General features: G+C 40.5%; 1 long non-coding RNA gene across 1 annotated transcript; it reads right to left on the minus strand.

Annotated features, from left to right (window-relative positions):
* Positions 1-5,640: 5,640 nt before the first annotated feature.
* LOC111252745 (uncharacterized) lies at positions 5,641-13,181 on the minus strand. Its single transcript, XR_002674332.2, has 4 exons — positions 12,920-13,181; positions 7,848-8,054; positions 7,423-7,638; positions 5,641-5,852 (listed from the first exon to the last, which is right to left on the minus strand). It is a non-coding gene; the product is annotated as an uncharacterized LOC111252745 (long non-coding RNA).
* Positions 13,182-18,427: the final 5,246 nt, after the last annotated feature.

Here is an 18,427-nt window from a genome sequence, read left to right on the forward strand (position 1 = left end):
ATATTCTGTATTGGACAATTCTCTCTGTCTCCAACTCTATAAAACATTAACACGAGTTGACTAGCTCGCTTTTATTGTTTGTCGAAAGCTAGGATACTAATTTTAGTATCTAGCACGCTGCGTACTTACCTCAAGTCGCAATCGACAGGCCAGAGAAGCTAGCCTATGTGCTTGCGTTTTTTCCTTTATATCTGCACGATCATAATAGGAAAAAGTTATTATAATCGTTGACCATATCAACCATTCAATGCCTTTTGAAAATGTCAAGTCCTTTTTTTCGTTGTTCGGGAGGTTGATTAACAGTACCGCTGCCTACTTACGGTTATACTGGGGAAAAGCGTGAGATCGCATTTTTCCAATTGACTGTTTCTTGGTGAGCTATGCAGGATCGTTCTCGTTCTTCTAGCTTTTTTAGCTAAAATCAAAGCGTAAGATAATTACCTATTGGCCGTTTCGTGGCTGCCGGCACTGTGCGTTAGGTCGCTGAAGCTTTGTTTTTACCGAATCGAGATGTTGAAATACAAGTGAAGAAACAAGGCCTCCACAATGTTTAATATTATACCCATCATTAGGTTAGAAATTAGAACAATGCCCCTAATCTGTTACTGTTATTACAAATATCAGCTGCTGTCACCTTTACTAATGAATGTACACTTTTAGACTCTCAGACACAATTCTCTTAATTCAAAGCCGTAGTGAGAATGTACATCTTTGCAAGTAAAAGGCCCTGCAAGAACAAGGAATGACGCTACATATTGCTTATAGCCGGCGGTTGGAATAATCACTTTAGTAGATGCGGATCGTAGAGAACAAAGTAACAAATGCTAGAACGTAAATTCAGTCATTTAAGCAAATAACTTTTTCAAAGTAGAGCCGTTGTGAATAAGTTAAATTACACAGCGGCCTTGAAAGCAGGCACGTTACAAAAGAAAACTAGGGGTAAACATAATGCTGTGCCTTTCTACTAAGCCGTATGACCATCTATGTTGAATCACTCCGCTTAAACCAAGACGGAAACAGATCGGAAACTAAGAAAGCTGTTTTTCATTGAACAAAGTCATGTTTGAATTTTCATGAATTGACAAGAATAAACTTTTTCAGGATTGTGCTAGGATAGAAATGATGAATTGCATTAACATACATGGACTGTAAGGTAGGGACAGGGGGATGAAGTAGTCTGCATTCGCGGAATATATCTATAGCTTAACGTTTCGATTTCGTCTCATTGGCATCTGATGGGTATGGTTGAGAATTGAATTGGGCTAGAGCGGTTCAGCATGTCGGCACTGTGGTCTCGGTCAGCTTTGATTAACAAATCCAACCCATTCCATCAATGTAGGTACATGCGAAGGAACAGCCAAGGGTGGACTGAGCAGCTTTTTCGAGTTTTTATTTAGCTACACTTTATACAATCCTATCATTTAATTTGGGAGGCAACATTTAAAACTGCTTTTGCTAGGAGCTAATCTATAGCAAAAGCTATTAAACGCAAACGCAGTCAACTCGTGGTCGTTCATTCAATTTCTCGCTAGCTAATTGAAACATATAGCGATTAAAGATAAGCAGATACAGCTCTCAGAGAGAAAGTTTAATGAACTAGCTATTAATGTACCTACAAGTCTTACTTCATCAATTATTTAGTTGCGCCCTGTAACATTGAATTGAGGGATATTTTCACATCACTTCATTATGTGCGCGGCCTGCTGTACAACCGTAGGGAACCTGAAATTGGAAGGTCAGAAGATCCAGCAACTACATGCTGCTTGTAGCCTTATGATATAATCGAACCAACCATAGCGTCGCCCCGAAGTCCACCTGCATTACAGGTGAATTGAAGAATACGATCTGAATGATCATTAGGAAAACGGCCGACATGAAGAGTGAACAAGAACATGCAGATGGCGACAGGAGTCCAAGTCATTCTATACTGCAGCATCTTAATAGGAGTTTTCATTTTTCCTTATACCGATCAGGGCAATACTATCTAAATAAAGGTAAAAGACTATCGATTGTGCAGAGCAAAGTCGTTTCGCTTAAAGTGATTCTTACAAAGTACTAATAGCGTGTAAGACAAGGGGGCATCCAGCTCTAGTAGCAAACAAAAGTACAACGCACTGAATTATATGTACAGAATAAATGAAGAAGAACACGAAATCTAACAACCTTTGTTTTCAATAGCATTAATTTAGCTGGCATGCAGCGGGACAACAGCACGCTGCCTTACGATGCTTTATAGTATTGCGCAGCGTAGGATTTTGACCCGCAATTTACAGATCGGTGAGTAACTGACATGAACGTATGGCAATGCGATCGTGTCTCATATAGGTGAGCCGGTATGGTTTTAATGCTCTATAAGGTTTTCAAAACCAAGAGTACACAGTACACCTTCCTATAGACATGCAGGGTAGTGAATTCAGCCTGGGAAGCTCCGTACAGACGACGTTTAAAGTCAAGCCATAAATGTAGACTCAATGCTGCTCAACACAAAACCTTTCCCTAATGCCCGTTTTAATATAGACTCACTACCGAGCTTAAAGGAAGCCTCCAACCGAGGACCTATACAATGTGGAAGTTCTGTTCAGTATCAAACTGATAATAGACGCATACATTTTTTAATGGGTCGGCAGACAAAGCGACAAATGGTGGACGCAACTCATTTTAGACCGGAAATGCAACACTGCACAATTGCATACTTAAGTTACATATATATATGCCTGTTTGCTTAGTTATATGTTTAGCAGGTTTTGACCTTTTTTTATATCTATTAGTTTAATTAATAGCCTGCCTTGAGTGAAAATAATAGATGCAGGACCAAGTACATAAAGAAGTGCAGATGCAGAAACGGAATTCTCGCACTGTCCTTCTAAAAAGTATAACGTGGCTTATAGAAATAAGCGCAAAACAACTGTATATAATATGCGTTTACTGAGAAACTGTAAAAAGAATCATCAACGAGACTACTTGCTATGGGAACTTTATTGATACTATATAATGATCCGTACAATCTACAACGTAATTTAGACGGCTCTCTATTGGTAGCCAAGAAAAGCATACAAACTAGCCGGGGGAATAAAGGGAGTATCAACTGAACACGTGTCATGTATTCAGATCCCTACGCTCCTTTGATCTTTGTCGTGTTTAGTGTACGTATAGCGCCCTTTTTCGTAACCATTTAAACAATTTCCGATCTTGATGGTACGAATAGACTTGAGCTTTGCTTTTGTCTTCCTTAAAATTCGTCTGCCGTCTTCCCTTTTAACTGTTCCCCGTGGGTCCCTTTAGTCTGAAGCCGTCTTTGAAAACATACTTGAATCGTTACGCCTTTGTATCCACTTGGGCTTATTTAATGCGTCAGCTGTAGTGACGCGTCGGATCTAGTCCGCGTTGTTAATGGGTCTGACTGCTTTCCACGCTTGTAACTATGGTGAAGAACAAGGGTTGCCTTCTAAGTTTTCTTGTCTCTCTTGATTTACGGCGTTAAAATTAGCAAGTAACGACCGCATTTATCGAGTAAAACTATAATCACATCACCATCATTTACCTGGCTTCGTTAATCAGCGCGAACCTATTCCATTGTTACATATGCTTACCGCAGTTCGTATCATAACAAACGCATGTAACTAGACCAGCTTGCTTTTGTCGTAGACTGTCCTTGGAATAATAGATCAATTTCTACTTTACGGATAAGGTGCGTCTGTCGCCTTGGCGCACTTTTCACTTGAGCCCACCCACTGAAAACTGCCCCCTTTGATGAACCCGAACGGGCCGGATTTGCCGGGCCGGAAAAATCACAAGCATGACTCGGGAAAAGCATGACTCTCTATTATTAGCTAGGTTTTTCAACATCAGAAATAACTGCGGTACGCAGTAGACGAGCCCTGGCTTCTAGAAGCAATTAATTAATAAAGCCATTTTTAGGGCTTTATGGAAGGCGGATCGCACAGTATTGGGGTGCCAGTAAAGACGTCTGTACAAATGTGTACAAGCTGGACTCTGCAGAACTGAAGTTTAGGGTACGAAGAACCCATCAATAATCTTGTACGAACCTTTGAAATTCACGCGTTCATTTATCACTTATTTAACCATACACGTTGTGTATGTAAAAGGCGAGACCTGTGTCAGCGATTTTTTGCCCCTTCGATGAGAAGCCTAACAGTCTAAGGCACCGCGGCGATAAAGAACGTGGAAATTGTTCTCATTGAGCAACAAAACTGAAACATTTTATAGTGAGAATGGTAGATTAAAAATGTAAACGACGTAAATCAAACTATTTTGCTACGTTTATTAGCGTCTTAACTTATATCATGCGTATCAGACTTTTTACAGAGTTTAAGGGTTTTGTATATCAAAAAAAATCGCTCAACCGGTTTACAATCGAAATGGTTCTGATATACTTTCTTACTGCCCCATGTAAAACAAAGGGTCTTATATAAAAAAAAAAACCCTTTATTTTTGCAAGGATCATTGGTATGAAACACTGTCTTTTCGTCAATGGCGTAACCCGCTGTGGCGAATCACGTTCCACAAACAAATACGACCAGCAAAAAACGTTTCATTTGTGATGAAATTACAATTTGCTTTACTGTATATCTAGTAAGAGACTGTCTGGATATTGTAACATCGTCATCCATCAAATCTAAGTAAATACGTCCCAATGATCCCGTCTGTGCACCTTTTGTTTAACGTGCTTTCGATAACGGTTGACTGCGTATTTAAAAAGGTTCTATTCTGTATTCATTTTACTGCGTCAACTCAATCGCTATCTGTTGCCAAGCTAAGGAGTCGCCTGGAAGCGTTCTATGATAACTTGTCATTGTCCGGCATAGGTCCCTAAATGTATTTTAACACAACAATAGGTTCCTGCCCTGGCGAATGCCTCTTTACGGCAATCGTACTCGTGTAGGAAGCCATAATATACGCGTAGGGAAAATAAATATCACGTTAGCACAATCTATTACTAGGGTAGGAACAGCTTTAGCGTGCTCGCGAACGCACGGATAGCCACGCCACTGCGGACTTTACGAACGAAAAGCGTGGGCAATTGCGGTTAATCATGCAAAGATTTTTCCATCGGTTTTTTAAGCTAACTGGCATTTCCATTTACGCCATTAAAACAACTTGATCTATATAGAGTCTTTGTGCCATAAGCCGCTACACGTTAGAACTAGCTACGGACACCTGTAATCGCCAGTCCCGCATTGCTTAACTTCTGCTGATGCCACTCGACATATAATTCAAAATGCCCTCACAATAGCATCTCGAAACCAGTGTTGTCATATCAAGGACCAACTTCCTACTTTAAAGGGGAGCTGTACAATGGAGAAAAAAGCATCTCAAATGTCTCGGATTGTCTTGGAGAGTGATTATTGCTGAAACATATTTCTGGCCAAAACTGCTCCTGGTCCTCCTATAACTTTAAACGTAGCGCAAATCGTGCTTTTATCTATTCGACGAATTTGTTGGAAACGTTGAACATTTACCTTCTTGCTTCCAGAGTATCTTTCGGCCTCGTTTTTTCATCACATCTCATGTGCACTTAACTATGTAAAGATTACGCTTATATTTTTCTGTTATATACGTACATACATTGATTTTCCAACTAGATTACTATTTTTAGACAGAAGTATGTTTTTAGCTGGAACAGTTATGTTATCTTGTATATATCTTTCTGCGATTCCGCACAACAGGATACGAAAGCATTTGACGAATTCTCCCCGGGTTTACGTTAAGCTTTCGGTCTTTTCGAGGAGGACGGCTTGCCCTTGCAGGCCTCGTGAAGCAAGCATGACTGAGATTGATCATAGTATCAACATCCTATCTCGTTAGGTTGATTTACTACACTTCTCAGGAGTCTGAAAATCAAGAGTAAGATTGGTGCCGCAAGCGACCCATGTTTTTGACTCCTCCCTAACAGAGGATTTATCCAGTTGAAAAAAGCGTACATACAACGTAAACAACAACAATCAAAAAGCTATAAGAAGCCTACGGGGCAAATAATGAGCTATTAGCTTGTGAGAATTTACAGATGTAGCATCAGCTGCTGGTCGATTGAAAGTGTCGCTTAGTGGTCGACTAAGTGACTGTATTTTTGTGATCAAAACTTGATCAGGAGCCTAAGAGCCTAAATCTTCTTTACGGGCCTCAGCCGATTTGTTAATATAAAAATCAAAATCAATACATCGCAACTAAAATTAAAATTAATTATTTAAACGTTGCTACATCTTTATATCGTTTTACTTAGGTTTAGGGAATTTCGTGGGCTGATTAGCAGTTTTAAGCAGATTTGTTGAGCCGTCGAGTTCCTATGTAGCACGTCTTCTACCCATATTCTCACTGAGAAAAATGTTTGCTAAGATGGCCTACATTGGGAGTATGCTAGGATATAAACCGGATCAATTTAAGATTAGGAACCAGTGTAGAGGTCATTGTTTTTGCAATAACGATACCTCTTGGTAAAGATTTAAAAAACGTTTGTCTAAAGTTGTTTTTGAGCGCTGTTTTCTGTGCGTCAAAGCTTTGCAGAGGAGTCGTTGGTTAATGTGTTGACTATGGAAATAAGCAAGAGCTTGCTATCCAAGCCTCGCAATGCACGAGCATTTCAGCTTAGCTAAGTTTTTCGGTATACATTCATGTTATGACTCAATCCGAGTTCTCTTTAGATGATTTCTGCTTAGTATAAATTATTAGTGTGTTTCCGGCCTTTTTAGGATCAATCTCTTTCTCTTGATGTAGCTGTCAAGTTTTTTTCTCAGGCCTTTTCTTATTTCCGCGTCCGCCAAGAAAGAAAAATTTAAGCGTTTGCTTACTAGCTTTCTAGAAAACTAATAATACTATTCTTTTTATTGACATATTATATGTAACTACCTACCAATTCTCTACCATTTATTATTAAGTTTAAAACAATACTCAGTATTGATTTGAAATACAACTGTACGCTGAATGAGAGATGTTCAAAGAGTATCGTGTTAGGCAATATTGCTATTGACCAAATATAAGCAGTAAATGTTACTCCTTCAAAAAGGCAGATGTTTTATAGTCTAGAATACGGCTATTTTTTCAGAGTCAATATATAGATATCCTGTAGTTCAAAACGATTTGACACCATCGCATAAAGTATGTCGCTTTTCAAGCTTAAGCTTGGAGGTCAACGTGTTGGAAGCTCGATCCGACACTCTAATAATTAAAAAACAGAACTTCGAAAAATCCGAAAAATCCAAATTTTAAAATAAGGCAAACTCACTATTTGAGCGATTCACTTTAAATGTTTAGCATTTAATCAAAGAATAATTTCTTTAACAAAATTTAGAGGCAAATGTTCGACGCATAACATCGAGGAGCACATATACAGACGCATACATTCGATGCCACTTTATTGCCTTTCAATGGGCTGGACACGTATAGCAACGTGTGTACTATACTTACTTAGCTAGCGAAGGATCTCCGGTGCGCCCCCTACAAGATAGTGTGGATAGATGCCTTTTTTGCTTTTCTTTCTAATCATGTCTCCATATCTTAGGTTCCACTTTATATCGTCCCGGAGTGGTAAAGTCATGTTCACAGGTCCGGAGACTCTATTGAAATTTTACCAATACAGCACGGAGAAAGACGGAACGATGTAGTGCAAATCTTGTTCAGTAACTTTATAGAAAAAAAAAAAAAGCATAAAGAAGTTATTTTCTGTAATAAAGAAGTAATCTACTAGACATAACCTGTCGCATTATCAAGCCGATTTAGACTTCGCCTTCATGCACCTACCTAATGGCTGATGAACAAGATAAAAACTTACTCCCACAGCACTCATTTGTGTCGCTGCCACATGAAGCAGGCATTACTTCGCAAAAACCCACCTTTTGACTCTTTCTTTACAGAACCTCTACTGCACGGGTTAAGATCCGCAACCAACAAGTCAAACGTTTGCAGGTACTCTTTCGGCAGGTAGTGCCATCGCTCGCAAAGCCGTCTGGTTTCACATATTATATTAGCAACAAGCAGTTCTCAAGGCTGGGTTCATTATGGCATCACGAAAATCCAGCACGAAGGCATTGATATGACAACTAGAAACGCAATTCCGACTGTAGTTTTAGGACCTAGTAGAATTATCCGTATGAGATCACTGAATTTAAATAAAAATAACGCGCACTTTCTGTGATTGTGGCTAACGTTCTTGCCATTAGTTCTTATGCCAGTTGCGTGATACATGGGTGATCCCTTTTAATCTATTCCATGAGCTTCGTAAGAACTTCAAGCAAAGAGGTAATCTCAAAATTTCGCACTGTCGACGCGATAGTAATTCTTCCTTTGACAAAGGAGCACCTGATCTCGACCGCTTATAATTCAGCATATTGAAAAAATTGTAGGTAAACATAAGAACCTCTCGATGAAATTTAGGCTTTTGGAATGTTCGGACCCAGTTCACACTTCTCACTAGAGAAAGTGTATTTGGCGTCTAAAATACCGCCTAGCGTGCCCCGTCAAGCTGCGTTAGGTGAAACAGTTGGCTACATAAATTCTTAAGCCAGAAGTCAGCGAGACAGCAAGGACAGAGCCAAGAAGCACTCCGGAGCGTCTTAGGGTAAAGTGGCGACAAGATCTACTGATATTGGAGTCAGCGATCTTGTGTTGAGATAACAGTAAGAAACGAAGCGATGCGAAGACGATTTTTGGAAGGCCTATACGAAGGCAGAATTAGACTGTTTCGGAGCAGCTTTCCATTTTATAACAGGAAGACGGCCTCAGCCATTGCTTTCACTAGCTGAACACGATGTTAGATAGACATAGAGTTCACGGCTACAGGTAGAGATCTGAGAGTTCACTAATGCCCTTGACACGCAGTCCAAGCTGCGTCTTTTGCTTTCCATGACTTTATCTACTAGAGAAATGGCACTCATGAAATAGCGGCGTTAATGAAGTTGTATACGGTCGGTTAGAATTTGAGCTTGTTAAAAGGAAACTCGACTTTTAGTTTAGCTTTCAATCAGAATGGCATTAACACTTTTGATGCAAACACGAGGTACTGACATATATGCTGACATTCTCATGCATAAAAGGCTGGAGTCGAAAGGACGGTCATGCGGCTCATCGAGTACTAACAAGGTCAAACCTTTAGTGGGCAGGGGCTAAATAAAAAATGGCCAAGTTGCTAGCTTATTGAGAATTGTTTGTTTCCTTATCTGGTCCGCCGTTTTTGTGATCAAGCTTGAGGCGAAGAGCGCTATATCGAGTCTTTTAGTAAGATAATAATTAGATGTATCGCCACTAGCTCACCAAGCCTTGGACCTAACAACGCCATTACGACCAGTGGAAAAGCCGTGAGATGGCTCACTCCGCAAGCATTACCCAATGTTTTGCCAATGCCAAGCTTGGCGAGTATAACACCACAACAGCAAACATAACGCCGGACTGTTCAATTTTATTAATCCAGTAGCAGAAAAAAAACACTCAATCTTACTTAGGAAAACAATACATGAATCAAAATTGGCAATGAGTACGAACTTAGGTATGATTGCTTGATCGTAGGGTTTCGCATCTAGCAAATGTTATGGAGAAAACCTAAAAGGTCCATTAAATCAGGACTGGCATTTCTGTCCGCAAGTCTGAAGAAGCTTGTGATTAAGGCCTATTTCTAAAACCGTAAACCTCCCTAACGAAACTAGGGGCAAATTATATTATGACCCATAACAATCTGTGGTGATCGCCTCTAAAAACACAATAAAACGGATTTCAATTAAAAAAAACTATTTCTTCTTCTGTATTTTCTATTAATGAAAAGACCCGTCTGGAGGTGAAAGTGCTCTCTCTTGTGCGTAGGCGCAAGACGCAGACTTTGCGACAGGTCTTTAGGCGGCGGCGGATATGAGATCCCCATAAGAACATGGCGGTAACAGAGGCTTTGAAATTTTTTGTAAATGGTCCAATGGTCTTAACCAACCCGTTCTCTAGTGTAACACTGTCGGAATGTATTAGCTAATTCAAATATAGGGAGACACCGTGACTAGTCTTAAGTAATTACGTCATCCGAGTATATGCGGCGGTAATCACCGTAAGCCTAACGGATCTTTACAAACGATGAATTCGAGGAGCGCTCAGGTGGTTAGAACCAAAAATAATGATTACATCAATCGACCCAAAAGAAAATGGAAGCACTTGATGCGGTCAGAAACTATGTCTCAATAAAAAAGCATTTAGGCTTGTCCGATCGGTTTTATCGACCGGCCTGGATCAAGGGTAGCCTATGAAAACAGGTAGCAAAGGGGAAAAGGAGAACACTATTATGCACATAGATCATAATACAAAATGTAACTGCTGGAAAATGGTGGACGGACGATTTGCCGTGTGCGTAATATGAGCTTTATCACAGACTATATATGAAAATAGAACACTATGAAGCAAAAGACGCTTGTGCAAAGTAACGGACAGAGCATCACAAGCAATTTCTAATTGAGCAATGAATGTTTCTAAATTATGCGCAGACTTACTGCACAAATAAATAGAAAGTGTACAGTGGATGTAATCTGTTAAATGGAGTCCAAAGTCACAATCATTCAGCTTACTAGCTTATTTGAATATAATCTATGCAGCAAAAAAACTATCATATTAAGGAGTAGTCATGTAAATAACCTCTGCGGGGCTCTAGTTGGAAACATTTTGGGATATAGACATAATTACCCCTAACATTTTCAAGAGATTACAGTGCAGAGACGCTTTATGAAATTCTCCTATAATAGAAAACATTTCTTTATTAAAATAATTATATCAGCATAAGTCTTTAAAAAATTTTTCATTTATGGCGGCGAAAGAAATAGAAGCTGCTAATGATTACGCGAGAAAGCCTTGTACGAATATTTTATAATTGTCAGCCTATTTATTTAACTGCTCCTGTCGCCTAACTAGAAACTCGTAACAGCCTATTAGAATCTCGGTAACAATCCATGATTGTGTCTTTTTGTGCCAATGTATTTTTCCGATGGCGTCCTAGTGTTGGGTACCACCCAGGCCCCCTAGTGGGTTATCAAGTTTAAACAGAACTACCGCCCAGCAAAGCACCCTCAATGGTCGAGTGCCTTCTGAGAAAGGAGCACTGTAGCCACATCACCGAAATATCTCTGTGTTTCAAATTTTAAAGCCGGTATAAAGCGTTCCATTGGACGCAATCCCAGCCTGAACCGAGTGTGTCAATGCCTGAGTTTGAATCTAGACCACAACGTATCATTAAAATTAGTACACAAATACGTATACACAGACGATTACCTATCTAATGAATCTCCCCTTTTCTTACCGCTCGCATTGCACTGGAATCCGTTAATTAGCAGAGTGAAGGTCTATTAATTCTGAGCTTAAGGGATAACTATAATAATAATATTAGTATTACCATTAAACTATTTCGCCCTACCTAAACACGAGCCCGTCAAATAAAAACGGTGAGCTATTGAAGTACTTTTTGCTGCTACAATGATTATTGTGCAAGGTAATTATAATGCAGCTGCCTGTATCAGCCCAATTCCACTTACACGGATGCATCTGGACACTCGATGCTGTTTATCTTCATCGGGACACATGAAGCGGTCAGCCATTACAAAGACTGGACCTTGTGTCCGAATAGGGTGCTTGCGAGAAATCGGCAAGCCGCCACGCTAAGCTGATGTTAATGAGAGAGAAACAGCTGAGAAGTTCAACGTCAAAAGTAAGTAATGCCCCGCTGCCGGCACTGTAAAAACAGTGCCAATATATTTTATAGGTTGACCCATAGTACCGGCAAGTTTATCAAGCAAATCAAAACTTGATCAGTGGGCTGCTGACCGCGTTTTGCTAAACATCATAACTGATTAGTAACACTTAAGAGTAACCTTGATTAAACTTTAATACTTCCGAGTATTGAATTATCCGCAAGCAAGTTCCACTTTGCTCCTCGCGGACGGGCTTTTGGCGAGCTTCAGAGCTCGGGTTCCACAGGGAACGAAGACTACAAAGCGGATGTTATTCTGCTTAGAGTGCTATTTTAGTTCTTACTTAAGTGATACATACACAGAGTGTTATAATCAGAATATATTCAATAAATATCTGCTAGTTCGAACATGGTTAAATATAAAAGTCCTAACCAATGACCTGTCAGTCTCTGACTAATGGCCGAATCGTCCACAAGTTGGTAATACCAACTGGGGGCCGGATCGCCGTAGGCAGGCGCTACGGACAGTGGTTAGGTGATGCTCCACATGTTCGCTGGCGTCAAAGTAAAGGATACAAAAGGGCCTTGGCGGTCAAAGACAAGTGTCAGCAGAAGAAGTTTTCACCGACAAAGGAGATCAGACGTACGTCGCACGAACAGCAAGTGGCAGACAAAATTACCTGATTCAGACTGTCACCACGAAAAAACGTCGGGTACGTTCTACAACAGTAGATAGAAGCACAAGAGGGCCTAGACCATTGGGAAATCCTGGACTGTGCGCAGTCAGGTGGGAGTAGTTGCGTCAAGTACGCAAGACAATTTATGCACCAGATTGCACAAACTCAGCCGCACGATAGGTGCGCGAATGCTGCCTGGATGCAGTCTGGCTGGTAGCAATGACTGAATCTCACAGTCGAAATGTAAACAACAGCTGCTAGTTCAAACAACGTATAACAGCCGCTGCCCAATATAATTAGCCAATGGCCTAGTCCTATATATATATATATATCCAGGCCTCCTGATTTCGTATACGTTCATGTACATTTGGGATATGCAGAACCCTATGATATTAACTGATACCTTTGATGAACTTCAGACTGCTTTTTCATTCGTGATACCGCATATGGTCAACGCACCATCGCGCACACTTGCAGGGTCTTTACAACGAAATCTATGTTTTAAGTCATTCATTTCGGATTCACATTAAGTTGACACCTCCAACTGTCTATGTTTTGTTTATGTCTGTCTACCGTTTACCTGCGTTACATAGCGAATCATCAGTGGCTCTCAATGATTTTCAGGCGCCACCTAAAAATCTAGCACATCTAAAATTTTCTTCGTTGTGCCATAATGACGGGAACCTTCCGAGATAATGCGCAAATTCTTTTAGCCTTACTATGAGCAAAAGCTCTGACGTAAACTTTACTATCAGAAAATAGTAAGTACTTCGTTTTCGAACGGATATGAATGTGGTTTCATCTAGTCGGGGTTTCTGTCGGTAGCTTGCTCGGCCTTCCAATCCTCTAAATGTGTAATCTAAATGGACATAGCAGTTTGCCTAACGATAATCTCGTTCTCTTGGGAGCTGCTGCTGCCGAAAATTTGATTCACAGGAAACGAGACGCTACGAAGACTATCGCAGATGACGGTTGGCCTGTCGGGCAGTTATATCTCTCTCAACTAGTTTCTTCATTAACAGTAATTTGCCGCGAGGATAAAAGTTACGAAACTGTAGGCGACCATGCTCGTAAGGCTGGAATATTGTGAAGTAGCTTTCATTGGCATCGCTGACAAATGCTACGAAGACAGCCAAGAATTTCCTTCACTCCTCACGCGTTTACTAAAAACGCGCCTGTCCTCTGCATGCTTCAGCGCCTGATTTTAGGACTGATACAACGAAAGACTGAAATAACACTGGTCAGCTTCATTCGCTGAAATCAGCGAACATCTCGGCGAAATCGACTCATGAGAAGGAGCTCTTCTTGCCGAGCTTGCAAGAAAACAAGATATATTTGGCTGCCGAAAAAGGATAGACCCAAAAAAAGACGAAGAAAGACGAAAGGAAACATTTTCAGATTTTCATATGTGACTAAACTAAATAAACGCCATTTTGATCGATGATTTTCTATTTTTCCCGTCAATGATTGTCAAACGTCTATGGTTTCTGGGCGAAAAATTGTCACAAGTAATTTCTTTAGTTCCTTATTGAGTTCTATAGCGACTAGAGTAGGTGATCGTCACATGATACAAGATCTGGGCTATACGACGGATACATTAAAACTTCCCACCTAACTTCCTCCAGTTGTTGCCGAGCAACTAAAGATGTTTGTGGTCTAGCGTTGGTTTGTCCCCTCACTGGAACGACCTGTTGTAGGTCCGTTGGCTAGGTAGGGTAGAAATTAAAGCAGCTCGTTATATACGATGTCTTCTCGATTCAACCAAACACCAGCATCAACTTCTTCAGCCTCGATTTAGACTTTGTTACAGATTATCTTTACATCTGTTACTACATCTTACTATCTGTTACAGATTATATTATTATTAATTTGCGTACTCTTGTCGTATTCGACCATTTTTCATGGCCCATACTCAATCGTTTTAGATTAAGTGGCTCGGTTTTACTGCATTTTTGCAATTTGAAAATACGATCGAGCAGATTCTCTTGCCTCCGTTCGTGATGGTACTCGAACACCGAGATAGATGTCTTTTCTAGCCAGCTCTCCTTGAATGGTTTAACGTTGTTTAATGGTGGATATCCACGGGCTTAGCTATATAACGGCTACTCACGTGTTAGTCTGCCTCAACTTTTACAATAGTTGAGCTTTTCCTGTAAACGGTCGACCATTATGAGAACCCTACACATTAAAATTTTTCGAACAAAAGAAACGCAATGATTTTCTTTTGGGCCGTCTCTTATAATAATGCATCTTGACGATAAACGGCAACGATTCCTACGAGCTTAGATAGCATTTGTGTTCGTAATAAAATTATGAAGCGAAGCAAATTTTTACATCAAATTTCACTCATCTATAGAGCGCTCGATTTTGAATCTAAAGAAAAACACTGCAACAGCTTTAGAATGCGGCCAAGTTCTAGCTAACGCCAGCCCCACTCATAATACTCTAAATATGCATCTCTCGGAAAGCCGTTAATGCTTTTCAACGATCAGACAACGCTACACGGGGCGACAGAAAGTTAACCTTCGAATAGACAGAGATGGCAGTCCTCCGCGACCCCACATGGCAGCCAAGCGACCTGAACAAGCCATGCAGCTATAGCTGAATGGCTCGTTCATCAGGAACTCAGTGTCAGGCAATCACTTTAACAGGAAAAAAAAAAGGCTCAGTTAACTGATTGGCGAGTCAATGCCGGTTACAATGCCGGTCTCATACATTTAAAAAAAATACTGGCTAATCGAAACTTTTCGTATCGTCCACCACATATCACAACTTCAAAAAAGATGTTAAATAACCAATTTTATAAAAACGAATCAATTAAGTAACTGCGCATGAACGTACATGGATATTTATCATATAACTAAATTTGAAACACTGACTTGTACTGGATAATTACAGTCATAATTAGCTAGAAAAGGAGTTGTAATTGTTCTTTACAGGATCTCAGGGTAGTCAGGTAACAAAACATCAGCGTTCGAAGAGCGTGAAACAGTAGTTAATACCTGTAAATTAACCGACGACGAACTAGTACGAAAGTTGGCCGACCTATAGCAATTTCTCACGCTTAAGTAAAAAGAACTTTTTTTCGAATTCGATATATTCCATAAGAGAAACATATGGGGGGTTTCCGTGCAGGTCCTTATTGATCTGGAATGATCTATATATGTTCCGAGTTATCATGATACGTCAAACAATCTAACAAAATGCCCCAACAGGGACTCGTTCAACATCGGTATTTTAATGAGTTCCTGTCGCTCCCCATTCGATAGTCCGGTGTTGGACCTGGCGGAGATAAATAGGTATCTAACCTACACGGGTTGCACAGGTAATTGAAACGATGCGTGTGTACAGCGTACGCCTAGACATATTTATTTATACATGTATGCATTTATAATGTATTGATATTATCTATGAGTGTATTTCTGGCACGCGAGATGTACAGAGGTATTTGGTAAGTGGGAAAGCTTTTAGCAGACGATAATAATACAATAGATTTTTAGACGATAATAATACAATACATATATAACAGATACTTAAGAACTCAAGAGGGTCTTTGACGCGAAGCGCCAGCTGCATGATGGCTAGATAGCTCCTATCTGTAGTCATAACTTTTAAATGTCACTCGTATGCGCTTGTGCGTGAGTCTCTGGAGCTGCCGTAGAAGCAGACGTTACGGTACACCGAAAAATCAAATTTGCCATTATCGAAACACTGCATGTTTAGTGTTTTTTGTAATATTTATTAGGCTTAGACACGCTTAATCTTTCGATGTATGGCTCATGTCACATCGTTGTTTTCAGAGATTATTATAATAACAACAGCCAAACAACTTCTTAAACACGTTCACAGATTTAAAAAAAATAATAATAATTTATTTGTCATGTTCGCTTTGATGCGTATACGCTTAGTGAGGTATTAATAATTAGGTGATTGAGGAGATTTTGTTTTTGAGTATTTTTGAAGAATAGTTGCCAGTAGTTTTAATATTACTGATCGCACGAACCGAACGAAAAATAAATGTATGTGATCACAGTATCTTGCGATAGTATGATTGATCTCAGCAACAGATGCATTGAATACAATGTTACTTACTTATCGGTTTTGACCGAAAATTGTCCGGCTATATCTCGTATAATGATTTGAGGCGCTCTGATCTGGATAATCCTTCAATAAAAGAAAATTTACCACTTGTTCGGGAAAGTTCTCCTCTGCACCTGCTGACCATTGTCGCTCCGTAGTCTGGCGGGCTCAGACAGCTCTACTGGTTGATGGATTGTACAGTTAACAGACTTACACTGTATAGTGTCGATATAAATATGATCATAGAGATACTGCTATGCATGGGCATAATAATTTCTAATGTTATGTGGCTATGATGACTATTATCGTACTATCGAAGTTTTTCAATACAAATTCTAATACTACCCTTTTCTTGAGCGTTATATGTTACCTGAGCGTATATATATATATATATATATATATATATACGCTCGCAGGCATTTTTTGTTAAAACGTCGGATGTACCATAGAGGGTTAGATCTCGGGCCGCAGATAATATGACTGTCGTCGGTATCGTTATTGTTGTTAGTGTTTTTGTGGATTTTGCCATGAGCGAACGGCGATCGCTGACCGCCTGGCACAGATACGTTCAGCCGCTTGTTTCTGTTCTGTCTTTCAATTTAGTTCAGTGTCAGCTCTGTCGCAGCAGGACCAGCTGCCGCCGCCATCATGGATTTTGTGGATTCTGCTGCGGTGCTGTTGCGTTTCGGCTACATTCTGCTCGTTGTTTTCTCGCCAGCATGGTCACCGTTCTCGTCATAGCTACGGACCTTCTTTTTCGCTCTTTCCGGTTGCACTTATGCTTTTGCTTCGGCCGCTCATTCTGTGTAGAACGAATGAGGCGTCACTTGAAGCGGGTAGTAGCAGCGGCGGCAGCACCAGCGCGGCAGCACCAGCGCGGTAGCGCCAGCATCAGCAACTGAGCAGCCGATCGAAGGTCGGAGGTCACAGCCGCGCGAAGGCACAACGACGTATCGACGATGGTCTTTTTTGCCGTCCCAAGAGACAGCTACGGAGCGGCGACTCGCCATGGGGCGGTATTGCTTGCTGGTGTCGTTCGTACAGTTGGCGTAAGCAGTGCTGCTAGTGGTGTTTTGCTTACCGCGGTCGACTAAACGAGAGAGAGAGAGAGAGGCAGGGGAGGATGATCCCTGAGCCAATAGTGAAGCCGGCGCCCTGCTTTGCTGTATGTAAATGAATAAGCCAGTCTATAGTGGCTGACATGCAGACTAGCCTGTCGTAGATGTCGCATTGCAGACGACCAATAACGGATGATGGCAAAAGTGCAGAACATCCATTGCCGTTAAAGGAGTACAAGGTGCTATCACAAGCAAACAAACCGGCAACGAAAGTCGGCATGAATAAAGAACATGCCGAGGGGAAAGCATTTCTTGCTTTCTAAACACTTACCAGAACACGTCTATGGTAATTATATCATAATGTGCAGGTGCATACCTACACATGAATGAAACAGAAATTTTCGCATACAAATTGATAACTAGTGTGAAATGCGAGTACGCCCTTTCCCTGCAGCGGCCAGACGTGGGAATCTATATTGTGAAACCACATGAAAACAATGCTGAATTTACGACAGGTCGTGTATAACCGCTAAATAAGGATTGGGAAGACGAAAAATAATATTATGGCGGGTCAATGAATAAATGGCAATTTTAGTTGATTACACTGAAAAGTACAATAAAATGTATCATGTCCAGCTAACCTTCAGCTACCATCTACCTATCGCCGAACTTCTTCTATTTTCAGGATTCGGATGTGAAGACTTCCAAAAGGAAGTAACTTACTAATATATGAGAGCGCGTAGCGAGGTTTAAGACAACAGAGAAAGAAGCGGTGCGATAGCCTTAACGACTAAAGAAGTATAATGGTAGTCCATTAGAGGACTAAAACACTTCAGCGTTCGTCTTATCCTGTATCACGCAAAGCACAGATAACCTGTAAGTTAGAAGTTTCGCGGGCTTTGAATCAGTTTACGAATCAATTTGCACTTATGATACATAAACAGCTGTGT

This window comes from Varroa destructor, unplaced genomic scaffold (genome assembly GCF_002443255.2).
Source record: "Varroa destructor unplaced genomic scaffold, Vdes_3.0 BEIS01000001.1, whole genome shotgun sequence".
NCBI classification, from domain to species: Eukaryota; Metazoa; Arthropoda; class Arachnida; order Mesostigmata; family Varroidae; genus Varroa; species Varroa destructor.